The 19,138-nt window shown below is 43.8% G+C and overlaps 1 pseudogene; it reads right to left on the bottom strand.

The window, feature by feature from the left end:
- Positions 1–16,051: 16,051 nt before the first annotated feature.
- The window catches only part of LOC132386788 (zinc finger protein 850-like), a 33,734-nt pseudogene continuing 30,647 nt past the window's right edge, over positions 16,052–19,138 (bottom strand).

Raw genomic sequence — 19,138 nt, 5'->3', positions numbered from 1 at the left:
AATAGAAACCGAGAAAGTCATGGAAGCCAATGATGATGTGGAGGCCGGACTCACTGCAGAACGGGAGGTGGAGCTGAACACAGAGAAAGTAGCTGTGTTAACTGAACAGCAAAAAGCTGACCTGGCAAAGACGGCAAATGAGTGTGAGTTGAAACTGAAGGAAATCAGAAGGTTGATCCGGGAGACTCTTTGGACCAACTTTGGAAATGTTGAGTTGCTCACAGTACTACAAGTAGCAGAGGATGAATGTGAAGACGTCACTGCTGTACAACCCGATGGCCACCAGGAGGCGTATGGCTTCATGCTTAACCACCTGCAAGGACTGGTAAAGACAGTGAAGAAGGTGGGAACGATGGAACCGGCCAGGGGATCGGAAGCACCTTCAGAGTCGCCTAAAGGGGCTCGAACTCCAAATCCCCAAGCTGGTTTCCAAGAAGGCCCACTTCATACAGGCAAGGAGAAAGGAGGATGCAGAAAGACTAACACTGACGGCGTTGGGCTTTTCCTCCAATTTTCCCACGCCAGCCATCAGACTGAAACCGACGGCCCTTCCCAAGTTTACTGGCAGCAGACGTGATTTTCACAGGTGGAGAAAGGACTGGGAAGCACTCCAGAGGCAGCGAGAGCCGACCGGTTCAAGAGAGGTGAAAAAGATTCAACTGCTGGACAGTCTTGACGACAAAGTCAGAAGAGACCTTCGCCTCAAAACTTATAAAACTGCAGAAGTCATCTTCTGTGTTCTAGAAAACCGCTATGGAAATGGAGTGTGGAAATCGGAAGTGGGATAGTATTGTTACAGAATGCGAGCTAAAATGCGGGGGTTGTGGCTGCGGAAACTGCCAGCCAGGCGGCAAAGGAATGACTCTTGCTGAAGAGAGGGAACTTGTATACAAATTCATATACAAAAAAAAATCAAAGCAATAGTGATAAGGGAGAAAGAAAGGCATGAATATTGACTTCTCTAACTTCCGTTAATGCCCCTCCTCCCCTTCTTACCCCATCCCTGACATGCTTAGTTGCCCATCACTCCACTTGTTCTCCATCTCCCTCTCGTGCTCCCCTCCACCTTTCTTTCTCCCTAGGCATCCTGTCCCATGATCCTTTCCCTTCTCCAGCTCTATCACTTTTGCCAATCACCTTTCCAGCTTTCAGCTTCACTCCACCCGCTCCGGTCCTCTCCTATCATTTCGCATTTCCCCCTCCCCCACCTACTTTCAAATCTCTTAGTATCTTTCCTTTCTGTTAGTTCTGACGAATGGTCTCGGCCAGAGACGTTGAAAGTGCTTCTCCCTATAGATGCTGCCTGGCCTGCTGTGTTCCACCAGCATTGTGTGTGTGTTGTCTGAATTTCCAGCATCTGCAGATTTCCTCGTGTTTGCACAATATACGAAGGATACTTCACATTATGGATCATATATACAAAAAAATAAAATCAAAGCAATAGTGATAAGCATGGACGCTGAAAAGGCATTTGATTCGGTTAATTATAATTTTCTTTACAGAGTTTTACATAGATTTGGTTTCCATATCAATTATTAAAACTATACAGGCACTATATGACAACCCTACCGCTGGATTAAAATCAATGGATATTTAATCAAATAGTCTTACCCTAGAAAGGGGCACAAGACAGGGTTTTGCATGGTCAGCACTACTCTTCGCATTATATCTGGAACCATTAGCTCAATACATGAGACAAAGTGGGGAATTACTAGTAAAGGGGCAGAGCATAAATTGGCTTGTTACGTGGATGACATTTTGATCTATCTAGGGCAACCAACATACTCTTTACCTGATTGATGCAATCCTTTGAACAATATGGTCAATTATCAGGATACAAGATCAACATAGATAAAACCCAATTACTTTCATATTACTACAGCCCAGCAAGAGAAATTGAAAGTAGATAACCCCGGGCATGGCAAACAGAGTCTTTCAAATATTTGGGCATCATTGTGCCAAAAGATTAGGCAACATTATCAGAATGTAATTATCAGCCTTTATATAAAAAACCATTAAGGAATATATAGCAAGATGGAACCTGATTCCTTTCTTTTAGTTTCAGTTCAAGGAGTGAGTCTATTATAATGAATACACTGCCCAGACTGTTATATCTCTTTCAGACCCTGCCAATAGAGATTAATCAAAATCAATTCAATGAATGGAACAAGATGTTATCAAGGTATATTTGGCAAGGTAAAAGGCCTAGAGTTCATCTCAAAACTTTGCAATTGGCAAAGGAAAAGGGTGAATGCGGCCTAACTTCTCTTCGAGGTTATAATTTTGCAGCACAGTTGAGAGCTGTGATATGCTGGAGCAACCCATCGTATGACGCTCAATGGAAAAACATTGAGGAGCGGGTACTTCCCATCCCCATACAAGCAGTTTTGGCTGATAATAACTTGCAAAGGTACATAAATAATATTGATAATCCATGGGTGAAATTGACTCAATGTGGAAAACTACTCTAAAAGAATATAATCTCGAGGGAGATACTGCAATTCTTCAATGGTGTGCATATAACTCGGATTTTACACCAAATAAATTGGATGCTAGATTTAAGGACTGGACAGCTAAAGGAATAACAGTTCTTTGCAACATAATAAAAGAAGGAACACTGTTCAGCTTTGAAATGCTGAAAGGGAAACATTTAGAAAAACAAGATTTTTATCAGTATTTATAGATGCGACAGTATGTTAATAGGATGCTTAAGATTGTAACCAAGGCAAGTACGTGCATGTTAGAGCTGTTTAGAAAAGCATATAATTCAGATAACGGTAGTGGAATTATTTCAAGCATGAATAAGGGTTTGTCAAATCTTAAAATACATTTGACTTCATACTTTAAAACAAAATGGGAGAAGGAAGGAGGGATAATTATATCTGAGGAAGAATGGACAACAATATGGAGGTATCAATGGAAGTGTACCAGTTCACAGAAATGGAGGGAGTTCGGACAGAAAAACTTGATAAGATATTTTATTACACCCTCTTAGAAATCCCATTATGATAGTAACCTCGCTGTTTGCTGGAGAAACTGTGGAAATCGAAATGCAAATCATTATTATATTTTTTTGTGACTGCCCTGCTATCAAAGACTATTGGAGGGGGATACACAATGCCCGACATGGCATCTTTAAGTGTGAAATACCCTTGGGGAGTAAGACCATATATTTTGGATATATACCTCAAGAATGGTTGAAAAAAGATAAATATTTAATGAATATGTGGTTGGTGGCTGGTAAAAAGACTGTTACTGGGATATGGTTATCACAGGAGAGCCCAAGGTTAAATGCATGGATGGAAATTACAATGGACATTTACAAAATGCAGAAGATAATCATAATCTGGAACAATTTGATTCATACTGGGAAAAATGGTTTAACTACATAATGCCTCATAGGCCTGATTTTATTCTCACAAATCATTTAATATGTTGTTAAAAAAAGATCACTCCCTACTTGTACATAGTTTTTTTTTTCCTTTTGCTTGTTTTTTCTTTCACTCTTTTCTATAAGTGTATACCTCAGATAAATTCAATGCTGAGATTTGTGACATATTTGATTATATGATATATATCTACAAAGTCTGAAATACAACTTCTGGAAATGTTTGTTTGACGATGAACTTCAATAAAAAAAAACAAGAAAAACAGATAAAACGTTTAAGTGTATATTTTCAACAAAATGAACAGGATTCAGCTCTCCATGTGTGTATTTGCAATCGTGATAAGAAATACAACCAGAACACGTACATGTGAGGCCAACTCAGAACAATCAATCATCACTCCGGAAGAAAACTTTAACCAGTGAAATGAGTATGACCCTCCATGCGAGACATCCCAACAATCTGAGTAGACTAGATGGTGACAAGGAAGCCGTGAGCACCTGACTGAGAGTTGGAGACCTCTCCCCAAAAAACAAAGGGGTTCCTTGCAGAAATAAAGGACGTTTGACAAAAGGGGGGAAACATCAAAAATACATGAAATATTAACAAACGAGGCAGTTAGTGCAGAAAATGCCAGAGAAAGCAGACACAATCCAACACATTCCAATATCCTGCAGCAGTTTAACTCAATCTGATTACTTACAAAGGTACAAACAAATGGCAAATATCATTTACCAAAATCTTGCTTGAAAATACAAACTCATGAATGCCCATCACTTCATAAAGGTACCATAAATTCAAACCCGATACGGTTTTAGTGTCAAAATCTTACATATTATATGATAATCAATACATTATGTCAGATAGGACAATCCATAATAACCATCCGGTTGTAATATTACAGGTTAACCAAACACGATCAACTCCCCCAGCAGATTAAACCATTCCCAACACATGTTCCTCAACCAGTGGAGCACCTCACCACAGTCATTTCTTGTGTCATCAATCAGACAACCAAATTATTTTCTCTGTCAATCAGCTTCCAAATGTTGCTACTCTGTCATTCGTTGCCACGCCCCGCTGCAGCTTCCCTTCTCCTCATCATACGTTCATAATCCAGAGCCCCAATCTCTGCCCTGTGTAGACCCCCCTTGGGTTTCTGACCCTGCTTCGTTGAACATCCGACAGGTGGTTCCCCATTCTGCTTTCAGTCTTTAAAGGACAGGGGTGTTTTCAACAACTTTTAGAAGCAGGGAAAATGACCCATAATATGGAAATAAGTCGTGAATAACGAGGTTAACTAGCAAAGTCATTCTTCCTCAGTCCAGAGATGAGAGGGGCGAAGAACATGTTGGAGAGAACTGCAGTCAGCTCGTCTTCTTCAGTCTGCAGATAACTCAAGGGGAACCTCTTCCCCCAGAAAGTGGTGACTGCAACCCATTTCGCAGGGAGAACGAGAGGGGAACAACAGGGGAGGATTTAAAAGGAGTGTCGTGGAACAGAATCAGTGGTAGGGTTTAGCAGGCCTGAGTTGACTCTCTACTGTACACTAGCACTGTTATAAATTCAACAGATTCCGAAGACTTACTAATGAGGCCGACATTATGCAGGTGTTCCAAACTATAAGTGTACAGAAATGGAGAAAGTGCGCTGTTGAGAGAATTCGGCCTTTTCTCCTTGGAGCGACGGAGGATGAGAGGTGACCAGATAGAGGTGTACAGGGTGATGAGAGGCATTGATCTTGTAGATAGTCAGCGGCTTTTCCTCAGGGCTAAAATGCCTGCTGCGGGTTTAATATGCTTGGGAGCAGGTACAGAGGAGATGTCACGGGTAAGTTTTATACTCAGAGTGGTGGGTGTGTGGAACGGGCTGCTGGCGACGGAGGTGGAGGCGGCTACGATAGCGTCTTTTAAGAGACTACTGGATAGGTACATGGAGCTTAGAAAAATAGAGGGCTATGGGTAACCCTCGTAAATTCTAATTTAGGGTCATGCTCAGCACAACTTTGTGGGCCGAAGGGCCTGTATTATGCTGTAGGTTTTCTAAGTTTATTTTTTTCTTTTACCCCATTTTTGTGGAATCAACAACCAGAGAGGACTGGTTTAAGGTAAGAGAGGATTGATTTAATAGAGATCCCAGGGGAAAATTATCAATCCACTCTCCCTTCCGGTTCATTGTTTAACTAACACGATGAGTGCACTCTCAGTTTGGAGGAGCAACACCTCATATTACTTCCGGGTAGCATGAGCATCGATATCTTTAACTTCTATCTCCACCTTTTCATTTCATCAACCCACACGCCAGTCTCTTCCATTATGTCTCCTCACTTCTCTCTTCTCCACTGCGGATCGTCTCCCTCTGGTTCCCCTTTAGTTTCTTCCCCATTGTCCGCTCTCCTCTCCTATCAGATTCCTCCTTTTCAGTCCTTTGCATTTTCCACCAACCACCTCACAGCGTCTCACTTCATCTCCCACCTCGCCCACCCACTCACCTTCACTCTTATCTGGCTTCACCTATCACCTACCAGCTTGGACGCTTTCCACTCCCCGCTCCATCTTGTTCCGGCTTCTCCGCACTTCCAGTCCCGATGAAGGGTCTCGGCAGGAAATCTCTGCTTTGCTCTATCCCCTCTATAGAAGCTACCGGACCTCCTGACTTCCTCCAACATTTTGTTTATGTGACTCTGCATCTCCAAAGTCTGCAGAATCTCATCGGGACAGAGTGCAGAATGCAGAGACTACATCGGGTCTCACTGATGTCGAGGAGGCCACACCTGGAAAACTGGAAACAGTGGATGACCCCGACAGTCACGATGTTGAAAAGTTGCCTCAAATGGAAGGACAGTTTGGGACCCTGACTAGTGGTGAGGAAAGTGGTTTCGGGCAGGTCTGGCACTTCATCCACTTGCAGTTCGCTTCCAGTCCACTTCACTATCGCTGTAAACCTCTCCCTTTTGTGGACAACACTGCCACTTGCTGGTGATTTGCCACAATAACAGGACCCCCCCCCCCCCCCGATTTGTGGACTCCATTGTCACCAGGTGGCGCTCTGCCGCAATAATGCTGAGAGACAGAAATGTAACGCGCAGCCTGCTGAAATATTTATTCAAGATTCAGAGTTGTTTAATTCCATTTCCAGCAGGCATGTGTAAACGAGGTCGAAATAATTATTACTCCGGCTCCAATACAACACAAAAACACAATAGTAATAACATATATCCACAGCTTATATACTGTGCACGGATTGATTGTATGTTCATAAAGTGACGCTCGGCATTGGATGCCTGTATATAAGATGACAGACAGGAAATGATAAAGTAGAGGTGTTTGGTGTTGTGGAAGGGTGGGTTAGAGGGTAGAGATATTTATCAGCCTTACTGGTTGGGAAAAGTATCTGTCCCGGAGGCTGGTAATCCTGGTAAGGATGCTGAGCATCTCCCCACCAATGAGAGTGAGATGAATCGTCCATCAGTGGGATGGGTGGAGATAGATTATGAAAATTAGGTTGGTGCTTGATCTCAAGAGAGGGAATTTGGAAAATACTAATGAGGTGCTTTTAGAATAGCTTGTAATTGTGCCCTCTTGAAAAAAGTTAATTCTGGAATGGGTGTTGTCCAAAGAACCAAATTTGATTAGGGAGCTTATGGTAAAGGAAACACGTGGACATTGTGATCGTAACATGTTGCAATTCACCCTGCACTTTGAGAGAGGAAAGGTACAACAAGATGCATCATTATTAGTAGGGTGAGGGGAACTTCGGAGGCACGGGAGAAGAGCTTACCAAAGTTGATTGGAAGGGGACACTAGCAGGGATGATGGCAGAATTGCTATGGCTGGAGTTGTTCAACTCGACAGCCTCAGGGTTGAAGAGAAACACATCATATTCCACCTGCAGAGCTCCAACAGGAAGGCATGAATATCGGTTTCTCCTTCCAGTAAAAAAATTACTGCCCACCTTTCCTTCTACATACCCCCGAGTAATGTAACTTTACACATTCTGACCACTGACATCTGGGACTTCCATATTCCTGCCAGTGTCTTCTATAGATAAGAGTGATGTACGATACTTATTCAGTTCATCAGCCATCATCTTTCACCCTCACCCCATTAATACCTCTCCAGCATCATTTTCCGTTGGTTTGATATTCGCTGCTGTCTCTCTTTTACACTATATATGCCTGAAGATAAAAATAGTATCCTCTTTAATAATACTGGCTAGCTCACCTAAGTATTCCATCTTTTCCTTCTTAATGATTTTAGTTGCATTCTGTTTGCTTTTAAAAGCTTCACAATCCTCCAACTTATAGTAATTTTTGTTCTGTGCCCTCTCTTTGTTTTATATGTTGTCTTCGGTTTCCCTTATCAGCCACGGTTTTGTCAACTTACCTTTAGAATACCACTTCCACTCTGACTTCTGAATTGCTTCTAGAAATTCCAGCCATTGTTGCTCTGTTTCATGTTCTTTTTAAATCAATTTTGACAATGTTTCTCTCATGCCTCTCTAATTCTCTTTATTCCACATCGACTTTAGTTTCTCCTTCTCTAATATCGGGGTGAATTTGATCAGATTAAGAACACTTGCCCCTAAGTGTTCTTTGGACTCAAGTGACCTAATTAATTCCGGTTCGTTACTACACCCAATCCAGAATAGCTGATCCCCAAGTGGGCTCAATCACGAGCTGCTCTAAAAAGCATCTTGTAGGCATTCTAGGAATTCCTCCTCTTCAAACCAACACCATCCTGATTTTCCTAATCACCTGCATGACAATCCCCATGACTATTGTAACATTGCCCGTTTGGCACTCATTTTCCATCTCTCATTGTAATTTGTGGATCACATATTTACTACTGTTTTGGGGTCACTATAAAATTCCCATCAGGGGTTTTTTGTACATTTGCTGTTCCTTAATACTACCCACAGATTCTACACTGCCCAACGCTATGCCACCTCTTATCTAACGATTTTATTTAATATTTCACCAACAGAGTCACACAACCCCACGACCAGCTTGTTATTTCACTAAACATATAAATATCTGGGAAACAAGGGGACTTGCAGGTGCAAGAAATCGAGAGAAATTCACACAAAGTGCTGGAGAAGCTCAGCAGGTCAGGCAGCATCTGTGGATGGGAATCAACATTTCGGGCCAATACCCTTCTTTGGGACTCTTGATAACCACGAATCTGGGAAATCAACAAGCAAAGACAACAGAAAGTAGTGCAATATTGAGAAAACCTGTGACAAAATTTATTTCAAGGCTTTAAAAACTGCGGAACAGAGCTCCATGCTCAACAAATACAACAAAGGCAATAAACACTTCCATCAATACCGACATTGACTTTTTTAAAATGAAAATATCTTAGTCCCATTTCGATCATAAAATTTACAAAGTTAAGTAAGAACAGAAATGACAAGTTTAGAAAAGTCTATTTACACTCAAACCCAACGGGATTAACACTTCCTTGGACAGAAGGAGGAAGAAGAATAACGCACATGAGAAAAAAAATCACATATGACCACAAGACACAGGAGCAGAATCGGCCATTTGGCCCATCGAGTCTGCTACACCATTTCATCATGAGCTGATCCAATCTGCCCTTCAGTCCCATTCCCCCGCCTTCTCACCATAAACTTTGATGCCCTGATTACTCAGATACCTATCAATCTCTGCCTTAAACACACTCAATGACTTGGCCTCCACTGCTGCCCGTGGCAAAAAAATGCCACAGATTCACCACCCTCTGACTTAAAAAAAATTCTCCACATCTCTGTTCTGCATGGGCGCCCTGCAAACCTTAAGTCATGCCCTCTTGTACTAGGCTCCCCCAGTCACTCCTGAAATTGCATTCAGCAATGGGGATGGACTAATATCCAGCCTGCAGCTTCTTGGAACTTTCTCCCCAATGTGAACCCAGTCGTGTGTTACAAGGTTAGATTATTGAGTGAATCCCTTCCCATATTCACAGCAGGTGAACGGCCTCTCCCCAGTGGAACACAATGATGCAGCATTCGTGGAGACGGTTGAGTGAATCTCTTCCCAAAGTCTGAGTAGACGATCATTATCTAACCGGTGTGAACTTGCTGGTGTTTTAATAGATGAGATGATCGTGTGAATGCCTTCCCACATTTAGAGGTCGACGGCCTCTCCCCAGTGGAACTCACTGGTGTGCCAGCAGATCAGATAACTGAGTGAATCCCTTCTCACAATCTGAGCGGGTGAAATCCCTCTCTGCTGTGTTGTTACGTACTCGTGACACATGACAGTGGAGCCCTTGTCATGTGACTGGGGTTGAAGCTGTACTGGACTTGAGGTGATGGTCTTGTGATGGTGGAATGATGTCATTTTCCCGCCAGTAGAGAGCATGTGACGGGTGTTTTTTTACAGGTTATAAAAGGTAGACCCCACCCTGTGAGGAGGGGCAGTTCGTGGCTGGATTTGCCAGGTTGACTTCATGTCACTGCGTGTTTTAAGAGATGACGCAGTTTAGTTGAAGGATGAAGTTTTTATTTAATGCCTAAAGTTTAAAAGGTTATTGCCAGCAGGTTCTTTATGATTCTGTTAGTTCGAAATTAGAGGAGAGTGAAGATTCGAAGTTGGAAGTTAAAGATCGAGGAGAATCGCTTTCTACGGTGAAACGGGGGCGACCTTTGTTTGATCCTTATTTGGAAGGATTTCGTTGACTATCTTCGTGTTAATCCCTAGGTTTACCTAGAAGGGATTGAAGGTAGTGGAGAAGGAAAGGTCAGTGCGTTTAAGCCGTTCTGTTTCGTGAATTCTTCGTGGGAAGTTCGATGTCGGGGATCGAAGCAAGCGACGTGAAAGAGAACTTAAATCGTCCTGTAAAGTCTCTCCTTTTAAATGGACTCTGAGCATATCGAACTTTTGGCAATATCACTTTAAGAACTGTTTTGGAATATCACTTTACGAACTGTTTGGGCTGCCGCTCAGCAGCTGTTTCCGGTTACGGTAGTGTTTGTTTACTTTTGGGGGGGTTTGTTTTCTGTGTTTAATAAACGTGTTGTTTGTTATAAGAAACCCTTGCCGATCTCATATATTTATTGTTGCCTGAATACGTAACAGTGTGAACTGACTGATGAGTCACTATGTGAGATGATGTGGTAAATCCCTTCCCACAGTCTGAGTAGGTGAACAGCCGCTTCCCACTGTGAACTAACTGGTGTACTTGTAGGCTACCTAACTGTGTGAATCCCTTCCCACAGTCTGAGTAGGTGAACAGCCGCTTCATGTGTGACACCTTATCGGAAGCTTTCTGAAAATCCAAGTAAATGATATCCACTGCCTCTCGTTTGTCCAGGATCTTTGACTTCCTCGAAGATCTGTAACAGACTTGTCAGGCAAGATTTGCCTGTACAGAACCAAGCTGGCTTTGACATTATATCATTAGTCTCCTAGTACCCCAAAACCTCATCTGTTATCATGACTCCACAATTTCCCAGCTACTGAGGTTCGGCTAACTGGACTATAATTTGCTTTACTTTGCCTTCCTCCCTTCTCAAAGAGTGGATTGACATTGCAATCTTCCTGTCCTCCGGGACCATGCCAGAATCAAGTGATTCTTGACGTGTCATGACCAATGCATCTGTTATCTCTCCAGCAACCTCTCTCAGGACTCTGGGATGTAATCCATCTGGTCCAGGTGACTTATCCACTTTAAGAACCTGAGTTTGCCAAGCACGTTTTCCTTTGTAAAAGCAATGGCACTCACTCCTGTTCGCTGACACTCATGGATCTCTGCCACACGGGTGGTGTCTTCCACAGACAAGATGGATGCAAAGTATCTATCAAGTTAGTCTACCATCTCTTCCCCATTTGTACCCCATAAGCATCATTTTCCAGTGGTCCAATATCAACTCTCGCCTCACTTTCGTATATTTTATAACTGGTTTATATTATTGTATAGTTTGCTGTCTTATTTCACCTTTCCCCTTATAGCTTTTATTTTAAATTTGCCTGTTATTGGATATTAAAAGCTACCCATTTATCCAACCTACTACTCACTTTTGCTACCTTATATGCTTTTATGCAGTTCTTAACTTCCTTTGTCGGCCACGATAGCCCAGCCCCGCTGTTTGAGAACTACGTCTGTGGAATATATCTATCCTGCACATTATGAACTATTCCCAGAAACGTCAGACATTTCTGCTCTGGCATCATCTCCACCAGCATCCTCCAATCCACCTGGGGAATCACCTCTCTCATGCCTCTGTAATTCACTTTCATTCCATTGCGATACTACACATGTGACCTGTGCTTCTCCCTCACAAATTGCAGTAGGACTTCAATCATATTATGATCTCTGCCTTCTAATGGTTCCTTTACATTAACCTGCCTAATAAGATCTGGGTTATTACACAACACCCAATGTAAGATAGCAGTTCCCCGAGTAGGCTCAACCATCAGCTGCTCTAAAAAGCCATTTCGTTTGCATTCAATACTTCCCCTCTTTTGCGATCTCACGCCAATCTGACTTTCCCGATCCTCCTGCAGATTGAAGTCACCCACTACAGTTGTGTCATTAAATTTATTACATAAAAGCCAAACATTCAGCAGTACCTGGGGCAGAAGTGAGGATACATGCTTTTACCAAGGAGAGGAGGTGTTTTTGAAGCTGAAAGGCCTGAAGGTAGATAAGACACCGCAGAGTTCAGAAAGAGGTAGCTGAAGAGATTGTGAAGGCATTAGAGTCATAAAACACTACAACACAGGAAAATGCCATTCGGCCAGTCTAGTCCGTGCGAAAGCATTAATCTTCCGAGTTCCAATAACTTCCACCTGGACCATCGCCCTCCATATGCTTCTCATCCAGTGACCTAAGCAAACTTCTCTTAAAGATTACAATCGTCCCTGCACTTGCTCAGCAGCTCGGTGCACACTCTCCCCGCCTCTGAATGAAGAAGTTCCCCCTTAGTTTTCTCTTCAAGTGATGAGTAATGATCTATCACAAATCACTAGATTTTGGAACGGTTCTGGTGGACCAGAAATTTGCAAATGTCACTACACAATTTAAGAGGAAAATTATTGGACAGTTATTATTGTTGGACAGTTATTATTATTGGACAGTCTGACCTTAGTGGTCAGGAAGATGTTAGAGTGTACTAAGAGTGTGTTTTTTGGGTACTGTAATTGGGGAAACATGATGAAGTAGGCCAAAGTCAGCCGGATTCCTTCAAGGAAATCTTGACTGACAAATCTCTTGGAATACTTTGCAGAAATAACAGGAAAGATAGATAAAGCAGAGGCAGTGTATGTTGTTTGCTTGGATTTTCAGATGATCTTCAACAAGGTACCCCATTCAAGGCTTATTGAGAAAGTAAGGAGGCATGGGATCCAAGGGAACATTGCTTTGTGCATCCAGAACGGGCTTGCTCACAGAAGACAAAGAGTGGTTGTAGACTGGTCATATTCTGCATGGAGGTCGGTGACCAGTGGTCTGCCTCAGGGATCGGTTCTGGGACCCCTACCCTTCGTGACTTTTATAAATGACCTGGATGAGGAAGTGGATGTACGGGTTAGTAAATTTGCTGATGACACAAAGGTTGGGTTAGGTTGCAGGGGGATATTGATAGTCTGCAAACCTGGGCTGAGAAGTGGCAAATGGAGTTCAACCCAAAGAAGTGTGATGTGGTTCATTTGCTTTGGTCAAATATGATAGCATATAGTATTAATGGTAAGCCTCTTGGCAGTGTGGAGGAACAGAGGGATCTTGGGGACGGAGTCCACAGGACACTCAAAGCTGCTATGTAGGTTGACTCTGTGGTTAAGAAGCCATACTGTGCGTTGGCCTTAATCAACCGCAGGCTTGAGTTTAAAAGCCGAGATGTAATGTTGCAGCTATATAGGACTTTGGTCAGACCCCACTTGGAGTACTGTGCTCAGTCCTGGTCGCCAAACTACAGGAAGGATGTGGAAGCCATAGAAAGGGTGCTGAGCAGATTTACGAGGATGTTGTTTGGATAGGGATAGTTTGAGTGAACTCAGTCTTTTCTCCTTGGAGTGATGGAGGATAAGAGGTGTCCTGATAAAGGTGTTCATGAAAATGAGAGACATTGATCGTGTGGATAGTTAGAGGCTTTTTCCCAGGGCTGAAAGTGCTAGCACGAGAGGGCATAGTTTGAAGATGCTTGGAAGTAGGTACGGAGGAGATGTCAGGGGTATGTTTTTTTTACATAGAGAGTGGTGAGTGGTTGGAATGGGCTGCCGGCAATGGTGGTGGAGGCGGACACGATAGGGTCTTTTAAGAGACTCCTGGATAGGTACACGAAACTTAGAAAAACAGAGAACTGTAGGTAACCCTTGGCATTTCTAGAGCAAGGACATGTTCGGCATCGCTTTGTGAGCCAAAGGGCCTGTAACGTGCTGCAGGTTTTCTATGTTTCTAAGGTGCTGCACGTGAGGCTGCTTAACAGGATCACAGCTCATGGAATTACAGGAAAGAAACTTGTACTGACAAGAATAATGTACTGTCAGAATAATGTGGGCAATTCTGTTTTGCTGTCGGTAACAAATGCTGTTCTGTAGGGGTCAGTATTGAGACCGCATCGTTTCATGTTAAATCTGAATGATATGGATGACGGCATTGATACCTTGGCGACGAACATTGCAGTTGATACAAAGATAGGTACGGGACAGGTAGTTTAGAGCAAAGCGGGAGTCTGCAGAAGGACTTCGATAGGTCTGGAGAATGCCAGCAAAGTAGCAGTTGAAATACAGTATGTGCAAGTCATGTACATTTGGTAGAAGTAATTGGGCGTAGAAAAAAAATAAATGGGAGAAGCTTGAAAAAATTAGAGGTGCATAAGTGCTTGTAAGTCCTTGAGCAAGAGGCCCTAAAGATTTGCTTGTAGATTGAGTTGATTAAGGATGACAACTGCAATGTTAGCAATATAAGAGCAAGGATGCGATACTATAGCTTTATAACGCATTGGGCAGATCACTGTTGGTGTATTGTGAGCAGATTCCGACCTGTACTTCCGACTTATTATCTGAGCAAAAGATGTGTTCGTATTGGAGTGGGTCCGGAGAAGTGTCAAAGAATGATTCCAGGAAGACCAAGTGTGGATGACCTGGATGAGGAAGTACGTGGGAAGGGATTCACTCAGTCATCCAACCTACAGAAATTTATCAATATTCACTGCTGCTGATTTCCACACACAAATAAATCAAAAGGGTTATGCCCAATCAAATAGATAATTAATCGATCAATAGCCCCCAAACAACACGGCCTAGCCGGACACATAACAGGGAACTTTACATCTCACAACACTGGATTCAGTAATGAAACCCGTGATTAATGTTCTTGTCCCTCTGAAATCATAAGAAACGCACATTGAGGTGCATTTTAATACGAGCGCTTCCCCACAGGTGATGTCACACAGACCCCCCTCGTGGCTGACGTCACGCATGGGCTTCCCACACCGGGATCTGTCCTTACGTGCACAGTGTCTTACGTCATGCATGCGCTGCTGAGCTCGGGCTTTAACAGTTTAATAGCTGGGCTAATAGTCACGTGACCAGCCGTCCCCCACAGCTGTCAACTGAGGATTCAGGGGCTGCGCTATTCCCTCTGATCCAAAGCGATGTCAATCACTTGTTACCACCAGTCGCAGAGGTGGACAAGTCCAGAGGGTGTTACCCCCGCTGAGTTAGCCTCCCGCTCCGGCCTTAAACTCCACATCACAGCGGAGTAAATGTCCGTTTTTTGATTTATTTCCATTTCCCTCCAAGGGAAGTTGGGGCGTTCTTTGAAGCGTCTGCTGCGGCCGGAGTCTGATGTGTCGCCGAGAGGTAGGAGGAGACCACTCGGCCCATCGGTTTGATGCCAGTTCCCTGGGGAGGGAGAGGAGGGATTTTATTGAATGGAAAAAGATAGTGTGAGAGGGGGCGGGCAATATGTTTGTCCCGGTGGAAATCTGTGGAAATATCTGACACCACAGTGGTGGCGAACAGAGGGATTCACATTGGGGGGGGGGGGGGGGGAACACCAGCAGACGGTTGACCTGCAAGTGGGCCAATGACAGGGGTAGGAGGTGAGTGTTTGGGGCAACACGGGGCTGCTGAAGATGAACATTTTTTGCACAGATGATTAACCAAGTGGTTAGAGAGTATTTGTTATAGAGTGTGCAATAAAGTTTCAACAGACTCATCCCTGAAATGGTTGGGTCATCATATGAAGAAAGATCAAATGTGATAACCCTTTCATTTAGAGAATCGAGGACTGAGAGGTGAACACATTGACATGTCCAACATCATTACTGGTAGAAACAGGGATCCCAGTCTCTGAAAAAGGGGGTGGATGCCTATATTTTATAATAAAACCCCTATTGTTTTACCTTTACCTCCTCTCCCAATTTTATGGTTGCCTTGGTCCTTCACACCCCCTTACCTGTTTAAGATTCAGCCCATTAGCAGCAGTCAGCAATTCATTCTTTTTGGCTTTTCGTAATGCCTCAGGGGTTGGCGCTTCCAGAAATTTATAAATTATAAATAAATGATTTCCACACACAAATAAATCAAAAGGGATTTCCCCAATCAAACTGATAATTCATCGATCAATAGCCACCAAATGTGTTCATATCCCAGACGCAGGCCCCAAATTTGTTATGAACCACAATGCTTTAGAAACAAGCCAGCAGCAATAGACTACACCTGGAGTCTGGTTTTGATGTTAAATCTGTCTTTATTAGAATCTACTTGTAATATTGCAACTTAAACAAGATAATCAGAAGTTAATAGTGGTACATTTATAAATGTGTGTAAATATAACTCCCAAACTATTGAGCTCGGGGGGAAACAAGGCTCGGAGTCTTGAGAGGGTAAAGTATGAATGTTCAGTTCAACTACAGAATAGGCGATAAGAGAGAGAGATTTGTAATCCAGGATAAATGGCAAGAGAAGGCAAATATGTCGATATTATGTAGATATGTAAATGTGTACATTCCTCAGGTTCCATGGTGGTAAAATGAAAGAACAGTCACTGTAGAATTTATCCGTCATCATTCCAAATCCACATACTGATTATCACCGAAAGTGACTTGTCACAAGGGGTATGTTTTCAGGTGAACTACCACACCACAGCCAGTCAAGGGTTAACACATAAGTGGTCTCCACAGGATATCCCAAATGAGATCCACTCCCATGGATCAAACAATGTGACATCCACACATTTGATGTACATGAATCGATAATTAACCCAACCTTGTGGGCATAGGAAACTTCTAAACAGTGACCCTTGGTCACTAGATCCCTGGTTTCAATCTTTCCATTTTTCCTCCTTCGTCTCCATTTGACTCTGAGTGTCTGTGTCCTCGGTTAAAACTAAACAAGCTGAGCGATGTAAACAGGCTGCAAGTCAGACTGATTCATCTTCTTAATCTCTCTCTCTTAAAATGAGAGTCCACAGCAAAGGAAACCCAGGGATTCATAACAATGGCAAGTCCCCACTGTGAACTGACTGGTGTGCCAGTAGTTGTGATGACTGAGTGAATCCTATCCCACAGTCTAAGCAGGTGAATGGCTTTTCCCCAGCATGAACTCACTGATGATTCTGTAGGTGGGATGACTGAGTGATTCCCTTCCCACAGACTGAGCAGGTGTATGGCTTCTCCCCAGTATGAACTGACAGGTGTGCCAGTAGTTGGGATGACCGAGTGAAACTCTACCCACAGTCTGAGCAGGTGAACGGCTTCTTCCCAGTGTGAACTCGCTGATTCTGTATGTGGGATGACTGAGTGAATCCCCTCCCACAGACTGAGCAGAAGAACGGCTTCTCCCCAGTGTGAACTCGCTGATGTCTCTGTAGGTGGGATGACCGAGTGAATCTCTTCCCACAGACTGAGCAGGTGAATGGCTTCTCTCCAGAGTGAACTCGCTGATGTCTCTGTAGGTGGGATGACCGAGTGAATCTCTTCCCACAGACTGAGCAGGTGAACGGCTTCTCTCCAGTGTGAACTCGCTGATGACTCTGTAGGCTGGATGAATGAGTGAATCCCTTCCCACAGTCTGAGCAGGTGAACGGCTTCTCCCCTGTGTGCACTCGCTGATGTACCAGTAAGGTCGATGACAGAGTGAATCCCTTCCCACAGACTGAGCAGGTGTATGGCTTCACGCCAGTATGAACTGACTGGTGTGCCAGTAGTTGGGATGACCGAGTGAAACTCTTCCCACAGTCTGAGCAGGTGAATGGCTTCTCTCCAGTGTGAACTCGCTGATGACTCTGTAGGTGGGATGAATCAGTGAATCTCTTCCCACAGACTGAGCAGGTGAACGGCTTCTCCCCAGTGTGAACTCTCTGATGTCTCTGTAGTGTGGATAACTCAGTGAATCCCTTCCCACAGACTGAGCAGGTAAATGGCTTATCCCCAGTGTGAAATCGTTGATGTCTCTGTAGGTAGGATGACAGTGTAAATCCCTTGCCACATTCTGAGCAGGTGAACGGCTTCTCCCCAGTGTGAACTTTCTGATGTCTCTGCAGGTCAGATGACTGAGTGAATCCCTTCCCACATTCTGAACAGGTGAACGGCTTCTCCCTAGTGTGAACTCGCTGATGATTCTGTACATGGGATGAATGAGTGAATCCCTTCCCACAGACTGAACAGATGAATGGCCTCTCCCCAGTGTGAACTCGCTGATGACTCTGTAGTGCGGATGAATCAGTGAATCCCTTCCTACAAACTGAGCAGGTGAACGGCCTCTCCCCGGTGTGAACTCGCTGATGTCTCAGTAGGTGGGATGACTGAGTGAATCCCTTCCCACAGACTGAGCAGGTGAATGGCTTCTCCCCAGTATGAACTGACTGGTGTGCCAGTAGTCGGGATGACCGAGTGAAACTCTTCCCACAGTCTGAGCAGGTGAACGGCTTCTCCCCAGTGTGAACTTGCTGATGACTCTGTAGGTTGGATGACTGAGTGAATCTCTTCCCACAGACTGAGCAGGTGAATGGCTTCTCCCCAGTGTGAACTCGCTGATGTCTCTGTAGGTTGGACGATGCAGTGAATCCCTTCCCGCAGACTGTGCAGGTGAATGGCCGCGCCCTGGTGTGAACACGCTGGTGTGCCATTAGGTCAGAAGACCGAAAGAATCCCTTCCCCGAAATTCAGCAGATGACCAGCCTCTGCCCAGTGTCATCTGACTGGTGTGTCCACAAGTGGGTTGCCCGACAGAATCCTTTCTCACACACAGAACAGGTGAATGGCCTTGCCCATTGTAAACTTGCTGATGTACCTTCAATTGTGATAACCGAGTGAATCCATTCCCACTGTCTGAGCAGGTGAAAGGCCTTTCTCCTGTGTAAAATAACGGGCTTGCTAGATGTTCAAATGACCAAGTGAATCCCTCCGCATAGTCTGAGCAGGAAGGACGGTTGATTGAATCCCTTGCTCCACTTCTTAAATATCTAGACGGAGACAGCAAAACTGGCGTGTCGTGTTTGAGATTCCTGGAGACAAATTTCTTCTCATTTTTTATCCTGTAAAAGATTGACAAAATCCATCAATGGGTGTAGGACAACATTTCTGATGAGATTACTTGAGTTGCCAAGGTTTGATTTAGTATCACACTGTTACAGTGAGGTTAAACCCAAGTTGGAAGATAAATCATCTCCTGACTGGGCAGAGTGCTGCTATCTGGAATGACCATCTATTCCCATATGCATTTCAAGTTCCAACTCCTTACAGTGCAGGGTTACAAACTGCAGCTGGATGCACATCTTGGAAGTGAGGGCATCAGGGACACT

Source organism: Hypanus sabinus, unplaced genomic scaffold (assembly GCF_030144855.1).
Source record: "Hypanus sabinus isolate sHypSab1 unplaced genomic scaffold, sHypSab1.hap1 scaffold_131, whole genome shotgun sequence".
Taxonomy (NCBI): domain Eukaryota; kingdom Metazoa; phylum Chordata; class Chondrichthyes; order Myliobatiformes; family Dasyatidae; genus Hypanus; species Hypanus sabinus.
Note: the sequence above shows the minus strand (reverse complement) of the source record. Positions and strands in the feature narration are given on the sequence as shown.